Genomic DNA, 16,513 nt, shown 5'->3' on the forward strand with positions numbered 1-16,513 from the left:
GAGAGGAACAAACCCTCTGCAACACACGCCTCCCAAAGGAAGCTTCAGCCGAAGCAACCGAGTCCAGTCTATAATGACGGATGAAGGTTGTAGGCGAAGCCCAAGTCGCTGCCTTGCAAATGTCTTCAATAGATGCTTGGGTATTCCATGCGGCAGACGCAGCCGCACTTCTGGTGGAATGCGCAGTTATGCCCGCCGGAGGCGATTGAGACCTAGCTTTGTACGCTTCTGCAATACAATCCTTAAGCCAGCGACTGATAGATTTAGATGAGACCCCTAGACCCATAGATCCTTGAGCAAATGATACAAACATCCTGTCAGTTTTCCTGAACTGATCAGTCCTCCTGATATAAATCTTTAAGGCCCTCCTAACATCTACCTTGTGCCACCTCAACTCCAACGGATGTTGACCATGAGTACAAAAATCAGGAAGGACCAACTCCTGCGATCTGTGAAACCCAGAATTGACCTTGGGGATAAAGGCCGGATCCAGCCTCAGTACCACTCTGTCCGAGTGGAACACACACAAATCTGACCGAGTAGACAAAGCCGACAATTCTGATACTCGGCGCGCAGAAGTGATCGCCACAAGAAATGCAGTCTTAATTGTCAGCAGTCGAAGTGAAATAGACCTGAGCGGCTCAAAGGGAGGTGCAGTCAGAGCTTTCAGTACGAGAGCCAAATCCCAGGTCGGGAACCTATGTACCGGAGGTGAATGGGAGTTGACAGCTCCTTTAACAAATTCCCGTATCCAAGGGTGTTGAGCTAGTGAACGGGAAAACGGTACATGTACAATGGTTGCAAGAGCCGCTATTTGTCTTTTCAAGGTATTTGGCGCTAGACCTCTGTCAACACCTGCTTGCAGGAACTGTAACACCAAAATGACCGAAGCTTCTTGAGGGTTAGCACGCTGTTCTAAACAAAACCTACAAAAGGCTGCCCATGTAGCTTGGTAAATCCGCACCGTAGACGGTCGACGGGCAGCCTGCATGGTATCAACCACATTGTCCGGGATACACTGGTTCCTCAACCTGAGCCTCTCAAGTGCCAGGCGGTCAGCTGGAACCACTGCGGGTTCGGATGACACACTGACCCCTGGCATAACGATATTTCGCAGTCTGGAATCCTCCACGGGGAGGACACCGAAAAGGCTGTCAGGTCGGCAAACCAAGGGCGTCTCGGCCAATGGGGAGCCATCAATATCAACTCCGCTCCTTCTTGCACCATCTTGTCCAACGTTCTTTGAATCAGGCATGTAGGTGGAAAAGCGTAAAGGAGACCTTTGGGCCAGGGAGACAACAGTGCGTTGACCCCTTCCGCACCTGGCGTTGCGAACCGGGAATAAAACCTGGGCAATTGGGCGTTGTCCGGGGTTGCAAATAGATCCACTGATGGTACCCCGAAGCGGCGGACTATGCTGTTGAAAAGAGCCGGAGCGAGTCTCCATTCCGAGGGATCGATGGTCGCCCTGCTCAGCCAGTCCGCCTGCACGTTGCTGGTCCCCGCAATGTGCTCCGCTCTCAATGAAGCCAGATGACGTTCGGCCCAATCGAAGAGAGCAGTAGTCTCGAGCATTAGACGCTGTGACTTCGTGCCCCCTTGATGATTGAGATGGGCCCTGGTCGCTACATTGTCTGTTAGAACCAGTATGTCTCTGCCCTGAACCCAGAAGGAAAAGGCCTGAAGTGCCAGAAACACTGCCCTGAGCTCCAGAAAGTTGATATTGATAGGAGCTAGGTCGTCCTGGGACCATAAACCCTGAGCCATATGGGGACCCATGTGAGCCCCCCAACCCGACAGACTCGCGTCCGTGGTCAGAACCAGATGGTCGTGACTGTGGAGGGGGGAGCCCCGAAACAAGGCTGGGGACAACCACCATCTCAGTGATTGCTTCACGCTTGCTGGAATCCTCACCTGCCGGTGAGAATGACTGACCTTGACCTTTTGGTACGGGAGTAGGAACCACTGGAGCCTCCTGATGTGATGTCGAGCCCATGGCACGATTCCAATAGCTGATACCAGAGTCCCGAGTACTTTGGACAACATGGCCAGCGACACCTGATGTTGTCGACACAGATCGCTGACCAGTCGCCGAATCTTGAGAAGCCTTTCCGGTGTCAAAGAGACCGTGTCCTGGGTGGTATTTATAATAGACCCCAGATGCTGGATGCTGGTAGAAGGCACAAGATGACTCTTCGCCTCGTTGATGGTATAGCCGAGGCTCTCCAGGACCTCCCGTGTGAGAGCCAAGTCCTGCTGCGCTCGAGGCAGTGACTTGGACATCACAATGATGTCGTCCAAGTATGCCATCACCCGCACAGACCGGGCCCTGACATGCGCCGTCAATATGTCCATCAGCTTTGTAAATGTCCGAGGCGCAGATGACAGGCCGAACGGCATTGCCCGGTACTGGTAGTGCGTACCGTTGAGGCAGAACCTGAGAAAACGACGATGAGCCGGCCAAACAGGAATGTGCAGGTAAGCATCTTTCAGGTCTATTGACGAAAGAAAGTCGTGATGACGAATAGAGGCGAGAATCGACTGGAGAGAGTGCATCCGAAATCTCCGATACCGGATGAAGACATTGAGAGATTTCAAATTGAGGATCATACGGAACCCTCCTGATGCTTTTGGTACAAGGAAAACGATGGAATAAAAGCCTGTTCCTTTGGCATGCTCGGGCACTCTCTCTATCGCCTTGATGTGCAAAAGATGCTCTATTTCCCGCTGCAAATGAAGATTTTTCAACGGATCGCGGGTCGATGGACACTGGACATAACGTTGAGGTGGGGGCTGAAGAAACTCCAGACGCAACCCTTGAGCAATTGTGGCTATCGCCCACTTGTCGGTGGAGATACTTCTCCAGGAGGCACTGAAAAGTTGTAGTTTGCCTCCTATGGGCGCTAGCGAATGAAAGTCACTTGGAGTTGCGTTTGAAGCCCCGTTGGTCTCCCCTGAAGGGCCGCCTAGCCTGCTGATACCCCCTTGGTCGGTCTTGAAATGGTGCACGGTCACCTCGAAAGGATGACTGTCCATACTGGCCCTGCTGAAATGGCCTGACGTTCTGACCCACCGACGAGGAGGAATCCCAGTGAAATGGCTGGCGACGATTATAAGGATTAGTACGACGCTCTTGCCGCCTGTACGCTCTGGGAAGGGACTTCCGTTTGTCCTTATCTTCAATTAGGACCGGATCCAGCGACTCCCCAAACAATTTCTCTCCTTGGTAGGGGGAGGAAGCCAGGTTCCACTTGGACTTGAGGTCCGCTGGCCAGTTCCTCAGCCAAAGGAGTCGCCTGGAAGCCAGAGAGGTCGCCATCCCCCGAGCCGAAAACTTCGCTGCATGCAGTGTGGCATCGGCGGAAAATTCAGCTGCCGCTAACAGCTTACTGATGTCCTGTCTTAAACGGCCATCATCTGGGCCTAGACGGGCCTGAACCTCTTGTAGCCATATTATAGAGGCCCGGTTGAAAAAAGAGGCCGCCGCAGCTGCCCGAAACCCCCAACTGGCCATTAAGTGAGACTTACGCAATAAAATCTCCGCCTTTCTATCTTCTGGCTTTAGGCTGTCGCCAGTCTCAGAAGGAACTAAAGCCTTTGAAATTAGAGTCATTACAGGCTGATCAATGGGCGGAAACTCCAATAACTTCTCCATATCGTCATCCAGCGTGTAGAATTTACGCTCCATGACTGAAGGTCCCTGAGCAGCTGCTGGAGTAAGCCAGGGGCGCTTAATGCCTCGTATGAAGATGTCTGAAGATGGCACATGGTCAGTCTCAGGCTGGGGTTCTTTAAAGAGGACTGTAGATGGTTTAGGGTCCTCAACGGAATCTGTAGTTTTGCTAGGACCTGGCAGGTCCGCTGTTTGTTTAGCCTTATGAAGCAACACCTTAAAGAAGGATGCCTTGAAGAGACCTGCTACAACTGGTGCCTCAGGAGCGGTCTCGTCATCAGAAAAGTCATACTCCTTCTCGGTGTCTTCCAACTGGGGAGGTTCCTCTACCCAGGACCCCATACCCGAGAGGGGCGGTACTGACCAAGGGTTTCTGGATGGACCAGGGCGTGAATCCTGCACTCTTGTTGCCATCCCCTGTGAATAAGCATCTGTAACAAGCTCCTGCAAGGCTGGAGACATCTGTTGCCAGGTATCAGGGTTTACTCTGAGTCCAGCTGCAGTGGGAGTAAAGGTTGCTGTAGGCCCACTTTTAAAGGCATGTGCAGCAGAAGCAGAAGCAGGCCTAGGTTGACTAAGGCCTGATGCAGAATAAACAGGTTGAGGCAGAAATGGAGTCTGCCTTTCTGGGGACCAATCCCTCTCTGATAAGGCCTCCACTGTACCCAACTGGGGAGCTTGTAAATCCCTGGCCTGGAACATCAACTGCGCAGGGAGAGGCGAGGCAATCCTAGGTGTCAGGATGGCTGCCTCCAGCCTCTGCTCTAGTGCCATAATCCTTCTCTCTGCCTCTTTAAGGGATGAAGATGAAGGCTTGGATTTTTCTTTGGGCTTTGGCTTGCCCTTATCCTTGGGCACTGTGCTGGGGGAAGATACTTTTTCAGGCATTTTATCCATGCTACTTACAATTGACAGTAGTTAAAGCAATACAAGGCCTCGAGAGTCACAGAAAGAACGTTCTCCTTACAAAGAACTCTCTCCAAAATGGTGACTAATCACCTCATAAAGGCCACACATGCGCCCTGTAGCCTGCACTCCGCCTGCTGATTGGCTGCAGAAATATCTCCTGACAGCAATGGCGGGCGCGGGAAAAATCGCCCAAAATGGCGGCCCGCGAACATAACCATTCCCCTCGGGGCTTATCAGAGACCCCACTGGAGGGAAGAGCCCACCGTCCTTCCATTTAAGGCCTTCTTCGCCGAACACAGCGGCTTTCAAGGCTCCCGGAGGCGGCGATTCCGGCGGCGGCACGGCGGCGGCGGCTTTATTCCTCGCCGCCGAACAGCTGAGAGGCGCTGGCGCCTCGCCAAGACCTTTTTTTCGCCGCGAAGTCCTCTCACAAGCCTCCCAGTGAGGGGGACGGACCCCCTCACCTTCGGCTGCCAGCCAGGTTTGGCCACTGAGGCCAGTGACCTCAGGCTGGGTCGCTCCCCGATTGGCATGGTACCCGCTGAGGGAAGGGAAGCCCGGGGAGAATAACGGTGGGGGTGGTGTCCACGGAGGACAGAGACCCCTTCAAGAATCCTCTTCTTCATTCTGTAATCTGCAGGAATAGAAGAAAAAACAACATTAAACAGGTTATTTTATTTACAGAATTCTTATTTTAACTCTTAAAACTATTCACTCTTTACAGAGGAACAAAACTCAAGTCTCTACACTTAGACTGAGTTTTTAAAACTGAGGTATTGGGGGCTGCTAAGGGGCGGTGACTACCTCGCATTTAAATATTTAAATTAACTCAGTCTCTACCAATAGGATTGGTAATTACCCATGTTGGACTCTCCTTCCCAGTGCAGTGGAGAAAGTTCAATTCCACAGAAACAGAATTCTTTACAGGTCCTGAAATATTTTTTACACATTATTTAAGTTAGTCAATTTTAGCTAACTTTGATCATTGTACTTTGCAGTATAATGCATACTTGGGGTTAGCTTGAGAGTTCAAACAGGTAAGTACAAGAATTTAGCATATGGGTTCAATTAAAACCATGTTATATTTCCTACTTGTTGCTAATAACTCATGAATTACTATCAGTAATAGTAACTATCTGATAGTTACTACCGGTATTAACCGGCTATTCTATGACCATTCAAAGTTACAACAGACATGGAACAGGTACTTTACAGTCCATTAAGCACCCCCAGGTAACATAAATGGTGACATAGAGCCCATCAGATGACTTCATGTCAGGCAGCTCAGCTTTAGTGTACCCATTGAGCATTCTGCAGTCATGTAACTGCATTCTGCTATTTGTGGGGTTTTTTGAATGTTTTCTGGTTCCATTCAAATTAGACCTAATGACCACAGTATTTGCTTATCCACCACCATGAAAAAAAGCAGAAAATTACTTCCTGTTTTCTGTGTGCCTTGACTTTCAACCAGATTTACCACCGTCCCAATTAGACATAAATTGAGGCCAATCTGTGAAGCTTTGAAATATCCCATATTAACAACCAATGATTTGAGACATTAAAGAATATGTAATAAGTTGTAGCTACAAAAAAGCACAACAAAGAATGTTCTTTCTGCGCCAACTCAGGAAGCTCAAACTGCCCAAGGAGCTGCTGATACAGTTCTACAGAGTAATAATTGAGTCTGTCATCAATGTACCCTCTAATTTTTTTCCGGTGTGGGCGAAAAGTATAGTGTCTGAGCGACAGTCCCTTTGGGACTGGGTGGCATAGAATAAATGAATGAATGAATGAATGAATGAATGAATGAATGAATGAATGAACGAACGAACGAACGAACGAACGATCGAACAAACAAACAAACAAACAAACAAACAAATAAGAAAAAAATCCCTTCTTTTTTATTAAAAGAAATTAATAATTAAAAAACCCCAAAATCCATTACTATTAAAACTAAATCAACCAGCAAAACCAAAAACATAACTATTAATAAAAACAGGTGAGGGGGCTGGGTTTTTTTTCTCTGTTATTATTTAAGTGCTTTTACCATATGCTTTAAATCAAGTCACTTCTCTCTCTGTTTCTCTCTTTCCTGTCATTCTCTGCCTCAATCATTTTCTCATTTCTCTTTTCTCCCCTTTTTTTCTATCATTTCTCTCTATCTCTTCCTTCCACTCTTCTCTCTCTTGCTTTCTCTCTCTCTCTTGCTTTCTTCCTCTGTCTCTCTTCCTTCCTCTCTCATCTCTCTTTCGTTCTCTCTTTCTCTCTCTCCCCCTCTTGCTCTCTCTCTTTTTCTCTTTCTTTCTTGTTTTCTTTCTTTCTCTCTTTCTCTCTCTCTCTCTTTCTTGTTTTCTTTCTCACACTTTCTCTCTCTTGTTCTCTCTCTTGCTATCTCTTTCTCCCCACTTCTCTCTCTCTCTCTTTCTCACTTTCTCTCTATCTTGCTGTCTGTTGCTCTCATTCACTCTCATTCTCTCTCCGTTCTTCTCAGCGGAGGCTGGCGAAGGTGATATTCAATGTCGGGGGCGTGCGGGCGGTTGCGCGCGCTCCCTATCTCCATACCAGCCCACTCAGAACATTCAAAATAAGAAAAGCCTTCGCCGGCTAAGATTTTTCTTATTTTTAATGTTCCGAGTGGGCTGGTATGGAGATAGGGAGCGTGCGCAACCACCCGCGCGCCCCCGACATTGAATATCACCTTCGCTGGCCTCCGCTGAGAGAACGCCTGCCCCACCTCTCCTGCAACCCCCTTGCTGAGAGCCTGCGACAAAAGTGCTCTCGGCAAAGGGACTGTGAGACGGGCAGGGTGTGTGTTCCGGGTGCGGGAGGAGCCGTGCCCAAAGGCAGGAGGTGGCGGAGGAGCAGAGGGGGCGGATCGGGCGGGAGGCAGCACCAAAAGGCCGAGGGGGCCGGAGGCACTGTGGGGAGGCAGGGGCGGCCGCGGCTCCCTTCCCTTCTGCTGCCGGTGCCTCCCCGCCCCCCGCCCCCCCGGCGGGCTGGCAGGGGGATGGGGAGCACGCAGCCGTGAAAAAGGGTGTGGGGGGGTATTTTGGGGGGCCCGCGCATGCACGCACAAAGCTTTCAGGGAACGGTGTCTGTCATCTGCACCTCTAAAACTGTCTGGTTTGGTTCTGCAACCCAACAAGACCGACACAGACTTCAGAGGATAATCAAAACTGTGAAAAAACAATTGCTGCCAACCGGCCTTCCATTGAGGATCTGTATACTGCACGAGTCAAAAAGACCCCTCGCATCCTGGACACAAATTATTTCAACTCCTACTCTCAAAACATTGCTACAGAGCACTGCACACCAAGACAACTAGACACAATAACAGTTTTTCCCCAAACGCCATCACTCTAATAAACAAATAATTCCCTCAACACTGTCAACTTTTTAAAAGTCTGCGCTTCAATTTCTACTAGTTTTTCTCATCATTGCTATTATCCTTTTCCTCCCACTTAGGACTGTATGACTGTAACTTGTTGCTTGTATCCTAAGATTTTTATTAATATTGTTTCCTCATTGCTTATGTGACCCCTATGATAATCATTAAGTGTTGTACCACATGATTCTTGACAAATGTTGTCTTTTTCTTTTATGTACACTGAGAGCATATGCACCAAGACAAATTCCTTGTGTGTCCAATCACGCTTGGCCAATGAAGAATTCTATTCTATTCTATTCGATATGAGCTGTACGGTTCTATGATCATATATAAGTATTTCAGGTAAAATAAATTCCTTAATTGTTCATGTTTATTGGATGATATTAAAATGTACACCTTTAATTAATTTAAACAATTTTATTTTGTTAGGGAAAAAATATTGGAAAATATACACATTTTTACTATTGAATATTAAAACAATGGAAGGGATGTATATTTGAAATAGCTTTGGATGTTATCGTATAGCTTGAAAAATTGTACGATTGTGAACTCTATACAAAACCTAAGGATTTATTATAAAGGGAGAGAAACCAGTGTTATTGAGCAACAGTGTAGAGAAAAAAACCCCACAGTAGTTTATAATGAGCAGTGTTGAGCAGTGTACAATATTTTGGGTTAATGGTCAGGCAATTGTTGGAAGAAATTTCCTTGGTTGCAGTCACCGATGCTGAGAAGAAATAGACATGGAAGCAGGTGCCAGAAAAGGGAGGCAATAATTCAGGAAGGCAAAAAGAGTAGTGACACAGCTCAAAGGTTCCTGGGTTGCAAGCAAACTCGGAAGTGTGACTCTAAGCCTTTTATTCTTAATTCCCCTTTGAAGCTCCTGCATTTTGATGGGTTTGGATGCCTCTAGTTAAAGTGATTGCCCCATCCTGTCTTCCTGCTTTAATCGGTTAATCCTGTTCCTGTCTTCCCTATCCTGGGGGTTAATTCTGCCAGGAAAGAAAACAGGGGGAGTTCCAGGTGAGTTTTTAGCCTGATTCCTCTTATCTTAATGGGTCTACTTAAGTATTTCTATTGTCAACTGTTAGCAGGGCTGCTCTATGCTTTTCTTTCAACTGTTGCTTCTTGATTTTTCTTAAAGGGGGGAAGTCTCTGTTTTCTGAGGTTTCTGGTGCTATGAGGTCCCTGGCACTGTCTCCTAGGGTTCACTTCATATTGTTTATGAATGTATTATTTATCAAAGTAATGAGAAGTCTGAGCAATATGGCTCTATGTGGCCAAAATGCTAAATTGCACTCGTCGCTGCGGCTTATTAAGTTCTTGCAGGGCTAGCTCAATTTTGCTGCTGCATCTGTGGACTTTAAATTTTCTCAGACTGAGGAAATCAATACTTAGACCCAAATGTACGGTACTTTGTAGCAATGAGAATTTGCTCCTTCTCCGATCAGAAATGGAACGGTTTTAGTTTTTCATCTTGTTATGATATTGTTCCTGAAAGGCAGTGCCTTTTGGTCTTTTGGCACTCCTTGGTAGCAAAAATCATGCATGGAGCCGCAGGTGCGCCCGTGTTTTCAGCATGCACGAAAGCAAAAAAACCCTCACCGAAACATGGGCACACCTGCGACTCCATGCACTATTTTGCTGCCTCCACAGGTGCAGCAGCAAAATCGCACTGGCCCCGGAAGAATTTACAAGCCACAGCAACGAGCACAATTTAGCGTTCCGGCTCGTAGCCCACCACTGATCGTACAGTACTTATTCCTTCTGTTGTTTGAGAATGATTTCTTTGAAAAATGAAGTTGAAATCTTAAAAACAAAAACTCAGCACAAATTTTTTTTAAAAAGTTCTTTCAACGAAACATTTGAAGTAAGCAGATGCGGAAAGCTGGATAAAAGCATGGAAGCTTGCATTTATTTTAACAGCTTTTAAAGGCACATTTAACAGTAAGGATTGTTTCAACTTGTCAGCAGATTATGGGTTTTCTTTTTCTGTTCCTTGAGCCGCCTCTCAGGAACAGGAACTCCTATAGGCAATTTGTATGTCCTTGTCCTTTTCTCTGTAAGAGGAAAAAAAAATCAAACATAAATTGTTGGGTTATCAGGGTGGGTTCTAATTTACCTCCCTGCTGATTCGCTTCCTCCCATGGGTGTGAACTACGCATGCGCCGTACTGAAAGCTCAGCTTCTGCACATAAGCATAAGCAAAAAATAGCTTCTGCGCGTGTGAAGAAGCAAAAAAACAAGATGGCGGTGTCACCAAGTGAGCCAGTTCGGTGTTGTGTCTAAGTGGCCATCACTCCCAGTTCGGCGAGCGGAGAGAAATTCCCATTACTGGTTCTATAGAACTAGTCCAAAACAGGAGGAACCCACCTCTGGCTAGCATGTATTGGAGTAGGTAGTGCAAAGAAGTATTACTGTGGTTATCTCTCTTCTTTCATTGCTATTAGGAGAATGTGAATAGGCTCTTCATAGGAGATAAAACTAGCTTTCCAATCAAATTTTTGCTATATTCTATATGTTCCCTCAGAAAGCAAAAAAAAAAAGGCAATTATTCCCCCCCTCCTCAAATTAGATTTGTATTTGTTCTTAAAAGTGCTTTAGGTTAGGTGCTTTCATAATTGTTTCTGTGACTATATTGCTCAATCAGTTCAAAAATTATGGAGCAGAAAAGACTATGAGGGAATGTGGAAAACAGAATAAATTTGACAAGTGGGATCAACAATCTATGGAAACACTGGAGTTAGAATTGCAGAAACCAGATTGGAAATTAATATAAATTACCTAATAAGTGTGTGATCCTACTGTCTAACTCTTGGAAACAGCCAATGCTGAATACTATCCAAGAAATAGCTGGTTTCACAATATTGTGACTCTCTCCTGTCTATAAGTGTTGGTCAGATGTTATATTCTTCCAGATTGGAAGAATAATTCATTTCTCAATAGGTTTTCAGAGGGGCTGAGAGATAGGAAGCTGAGATGAAGTAAGTAATTAAAACCAATGTTTCAAGTGAATTATATAAAGCTCATGCCACCTTACATAGAGAATTAAGGTATCTTCTAATTTCAAATTACCTGTTCATCATACAAAGCATACATTTCATTTGCATATGTTTTCTCCATCAGTTCCACAAATTGGATTAAAATTCCTTGGGCAATCCAGGCAGAAGGTACAAGTTACACTGGGGCTGAAAGTAGACAGATATACCAATATATTACTCCATTTCATATTTTAAACACAGCAAATACTGTCAACATTTCACAATCTAATTAGTGTATTATATTTGATCCAGATCTGGACACTTTAGTGATGGAATCTATTAGTTCAATATGTGAAGACTTAAAAAAAGATTTAAAAGAAATGTTATATCACAAAGAATTTCATCCATTTCATCCAGTTCAGATTGCAAATCCCCTTTAAAACATCTTTAAAAGTTCAAAGAAGTCTAACACCTTTGTGTTCAACTTGTTTAAAATAGAACAGATTCATGTTATTTAAATGAAGCTGATATATGTCATTCTTTAAAATATATTCATTGGTTTTTAATTCATACAATCTGACACTTTTGCAATAAATTGAAATAAGTGGGTATTTTACTTGCAGTGTAAAATATTTTAGATTCTCCCATTGAGGAAAAAAAGCATCAATTAAAATATACACTTTGGAAATACATTTCATTTACTATAATTATAACCCACTCACTTCTGGTAAAAAGTCTTTCAAATACAATCTTGTACAAGCTTTTGAAATACAATCGCTGAAATAAAAGAACTTCAGAAAGCAGGAAAACTGTGAGTTCTAGCTCTGCCTTAGACCCCAAAGCCTGGTGAGTTTGGGCAAATCAATCCCACTCTCAACCCAAACCCACCTCACAAGGTTGTTGTTCAGGGTGAGAAATAGGAGGAAGGAGTATCAAATATGTTCATCTCTGCGAGTTATTTATAAAAATAACAGAAATGGGATAGATATAAATAAATAACACATTTAACTAGTGACATTTCTATAAAACAAACCTGATTAAGTAAAAACAAAATAGATATTTAACATATTAAAATGCTCGAGAGCCATTCAATGTAAAAGTTCACTGTGAAATTATTAAGAAAAGAACTATATTAGAAGGTTATTAACAATGATAAAATTCCTTTATGAGTGTAAGAAGTTAAGAACTGGGCAAACAACTTCCCCTTCATTATTCAATTCCCTATACTTTGGCTATGAAAATCACATTTTTCCTTCTTTTTACATTTTTTTCTTGTATTTCAGTGAAATGATCATCTTAGATTTCTAATTAACATTTCATCAAATGATATTTTAAAATTTTATGTTGAAGAATAAAATTTTATGTTGAAGAAAACAGAGAGGAAAAAAAGGAGAAAACTAGAAAGTCCAAACCTTGTGTCTTGTTTGGATGAGATTCTAAACAAAAACTAGTTGGTAATGCAAGCTTGAAGTCTAATATTTATATAGAATACTACCTCTACAGCCAAGCATAGCGAAAACATGCCATATATCTGCCCTTCATGGCAAACCATAATTTTCTAACCCAGTAATCTTCGCAGCAAAATGCACAACTCCATATGACAATTAAAACTTGAAGATTGGTGTGCGGAGGGCTAAGCATTCATTTTAAAGGACGAAACACACTGCCTAAAATGCTTTTTATTTCTGTTAGGTTTTATCTCCAAAATGTGTTCCCCCCCCCCCTTCTGTGCAGCTAACATACACCAGAAACATTTTCGTTCATGCTTACTCTCAGCTGTGATAAAAGGAATTTTATCACTCTTGTTAATAACCTTCTAATATAGTTCTTTGTTAATAATTTCACAGTGAACTTTTACATCGAATGCCTCGCACGAAGTTAAATAAAATAAATAAATAAATACATACATACATAAATATGTTAAATATCTAATTTTTTGCTTAATCAGGTTTGTTTTTATAAAAATAGCCCAGAACGTCAACATCACCTTTGGGCATAAAGTAAACAGATGATTTCCTTTCTCAGATGAAGAGCTTTCCACCAGTAGTTCCGTGAAGGTCCTAATTATGGGGACACAACTTTCTGGTCCAAAAGAGGGAAGCTTCTCATCTGAGCTCTGACTTCTATTTTGACTCCCTGATAGGTCCGAGCACAAAAAGCCTGTCCATTGCCACCCAGGTAGATCAAACAGCAACCCCCCCCCCCCACCCTTGGGTTTCCCGCAGGTTGAAAAAGAAACAGCAACCCTAACTTCAAAATTAACTTTTTGATGAACTTTTCAAATTTGCAAACTTTACCCTTAGACTTATCCACTGTTGACCTCATGTCAATAAGGGGTGTGCATAAGTAGACCAGCGTGCCTACCATCCCTGTCCTAATGTTTCCCTCTTATTAGTACCATATCATGTATTTTTAAAATTTTATTATTAGAGTTGGAAGGGACCTTGCAGGTCATCTAGTCCAGTGTTTCACAACCTTGGCAACTTACGGCTTGGTTGCCTTAGATCAGTGATTTTCAACCTTTTTTGAGCCGCGGCACATTTTTTTACATTTATGAAACCCTGGGGCACATTGAGCGGGGTGGGGTGGGCTAAAAAAAGTTTGGACAAAAAAAATCTCTCTCTCTTCCTCCCTTTCGCTCTATTTCTCTCTCCCTCTTTCTCTCCCTTCCTTCTCTTCTTTCTCTCTCTCCCCATCCCTCTTTCTTTCTCTTCCTTCCTCTCTTTTTTGCTCTTTCTCTCTCTCTCTCTCTCCCTCCCTCCCTCTATGTCCTTTCTCTCTCCTTCCCTCCCTCTTTCTCTCTCTCTCTTGTTCTCTTTCTCTCTCTTGCTTTCTTTCTCTCTCTTGCTTTCTTTCTCTCTCTTGTTCTCTTTCTCTCTCGGTCCGCTCTTTCTCTCTCTTGCTTTCTTCTTTCTCTCTCTCTCTTGCTTTCTTCTCTTTCTTTCTCTCTCACTTGCTTTCTTTCTCTCTGACCTTCGCGGCACACCTGACCATGTCCTCGCGGCACACTAGTGCTGGTTGAAAAACACTGCCTTAGATGGAGCCTGCATTGAGAGCCGTTTAAACGGGAGCGTTTTCAGGTGGCAGATTCCCCTCTCGATTGCAGAAAAGGTGCCTGAAATGCGAGGATCTGAAGGAAAGAGATACCAGGGGCAGATTCCCCTCTGTTTTTGGCCAGTAGCCCAGTAGCATGTTTATGAAATGACAGGTCCAGGAGGACTGATATGCTGCCTCTCTATTGGGATTTTCTGAGAGGAAGCCCGGCTTTCAATGCACTTTCCCAGGATGCTTCGGGAATCAGGCTCCATGTGGAAGTGAGAATCCCCGCCACCTGGAACTACCCAAAAATGCAACACGCGGAGTGTGTGGGCGGGGCTACATTTGAAGTATAAGACGCACCCAGATTTTCACCCTCTTTTTAAATTTAATTTCATTTATTAGATTTGTATGCCGCCCCTCTCCAGAGACTCGGAGCGGCTCACAACAATAACAACAATGTAAACAAATCTAATACATTTAACAAAATGTATTTTTTGGTGGAAAAAGGTGCGTCTTGTACTCTGAAAAATACAGTAATTAGAATTTTTGAAATGAACAGAAGTTTGTAGAATTTTAATCACTGGTTTTCTGTCTTTTTTGTTGTGAGGGTGGTGGTAGTTACATGAGAAAGAGCTGCACAGACATCTCATGGAAAGAAATCAGTAATAGCAATTTCTTGATTATATTTTTTTTTTCTTGGAAAAATTATTTGTTGAACAAGGTTTAGTAATGAGTAAACAGGGGAATGCTCTGTAATTCTTGCACAACACAGTAACATATTCTAGCAAGATGGAACTTCTGATTTAATTCCTAGTTCTTGCAAAGAAAAACATACCTCAGCAGTACTTTAGATTTACTTTTGAAGTGCCCAGGGTTACCCACTAATATGAGCCTCTTTATCTAATAAGAGGTCTTTTGTAATAGTTGTTATGACATCATCACATTCAAACATATTCCTTTCCCTTCTGCATCATGCAAAATTAATTCATTGCTATAATTGTGCCTACAGAATGACACTATTTGGAAACAGGGAATGAGTATGAAAAGCCACATTTGTTATTACTAAATTCCTTGCTTCCCCCACCAGCTGATTTTGCAAATGGTAGTTTTCTTCAGGGTTGAGCAGCTGCAGCTTCTCTTCTCACGATTGGAAGCAACTTGAATCTAGATTTGTATGAAATTGATTCAAAGCCATCTCATCTAATCTATGGCTTTCATTTAAGCGCGATATCCTTTCCCGAAGTTAAGGCCATCATTATTCCTGCAAACATCTCAGACCTTCAAGCCAGACATGGGGAGAAGAAGAAGAAGAGCAATTGCCCAGACTCTCGTGTGGAGGAGAACCCACAGAATTCACGATTTGAAATAATCAGATGTTTTAATATTTTTCATTCAAAGAAAATTGATTAAATATAATTTATTTGTTTATTTATTCAATTTTTTATGCTGCCCTTCTGCTTAGACTCAGGGAGGCTTACAACATGTTAGCAATAGCACTTTTTAACAGAGCCAGCATATTGCCCCCACAATCCGGGTCCTCATTTTACCCACCTCGGAAGGAACACTGACCTAGTCAACCCCCTTGCTCTAGCAGGAGACCCTACACCAGCCTACATCACCCCAGCGGTATAGTATACAAGCTTGTATATAAACAGTGTTATATCTATGTATGCTACCAATATGTACTTGACAAAAATAAATAAATATAAATAAATAAAATTACAAAGTAACCCTGAGACGAGAAGAAGCTTGCTTACTCCTTGGACTCTTCTCAACACTCACCTCCGTGCTACTTGTCGCCAGAGAAAGCATCAACAGGAGTCCTCGGGTGCGAATGGAGAGGAGGGAAAAGGATGGAGAGGTTACTAGGGGAGACCAGAGTTTCTCACAATATATTTGCCGTGATTACCCTGGAGCCTCCCCCCCCCCCCAACTCGGGGTTGCCAATTGACCCACATGGAGAGCACCGACGAGGATTTCCCCGCCGTGTCCTCGGACAGCGACCTCCGATGCAAAGGAAAGCATCGCGGGAAGCGCAAAGGGATGAAAGCGTTTCAAACGCGGCCGGGGTTCGCTAGAAGCAGAGCGGCCGGCCACTCCGCTTCCCCGCGTGGAGGGAAAGGGACTCGCGGAGGTACCTGCCAGCGCCCACAGCAGCCGCACCATCAGCTTCTTCATGATGGGGGGGAAGAGAGAGAGAAATTGGCGAAAGGCGCTCGCCGCTCCGATTATTAGCGTGCGCTGGCAGAGGCCACGCCCCCTGCCGTCGGCACAACGACGGTTCCGCCCACCTGCTCGGCCGAGCGCCTGGCCGCTTCTGTGCGCGTGCGCAGTGAGTTGCCTGTGGGGGGGGACCTAATACCAGTGGTTCAATGTGCTGTCGAGTTGCAAGGGTAGGGTAGGATTAAAGTATAGTAGGAAAGGGGAGTGTAGAAATATAGAATAGAATAGAATAAGCTGGAAGGGACCTTGGAGATCTTCTAGTCCAGCCCCCTGCCCAAGGAGGAGAACCTATATCAAATT

The 16,513-nt window shown here is 44.4% G+C and overlaps 1 long non-coding RNA gene across 1 annotated transcript; it reads right to left on the bottom strand.

The window, feature by feature from the left end:
- Positions 1 to 9,863: 9,863 nt before the first annotated feature.
- On the bottom strand, positions 9,864 to 16,275 carry LOC139162100 (uncharacterized). The gene is made up of 4 exons (XR_011558228.1): positions 16,129 to 16,275; positions 15,773 to 15,813; positions 11,046 to 11,158; positions 9,864 to 10,030 (listed from the first exon to the last, which is right to left on the bottom strand). It is a non-coding gene; the product is annotated as an uncharacterized lncRNA (long non-coding RNA).
- Positions 16,276 to 16,513: the final 238 nt, after the last annotated feature.

This window comes from Erythrolamprus reginae, chromosome 2 (assembly GCF_031021105.1).
Source record: "Erythrolamprus reginae isolate rEryReg1 chromosome 2, rEryReg1.hap1, whole genome shotgun sequence".
Taxonomy (NCBI): domain Eukaryota; kingdom Metazoa; phylum Chordata; class Lepidosauria; order Squamata; family Dipsadidae; genus Erythrolamprus; species Erythrolamprus reginae.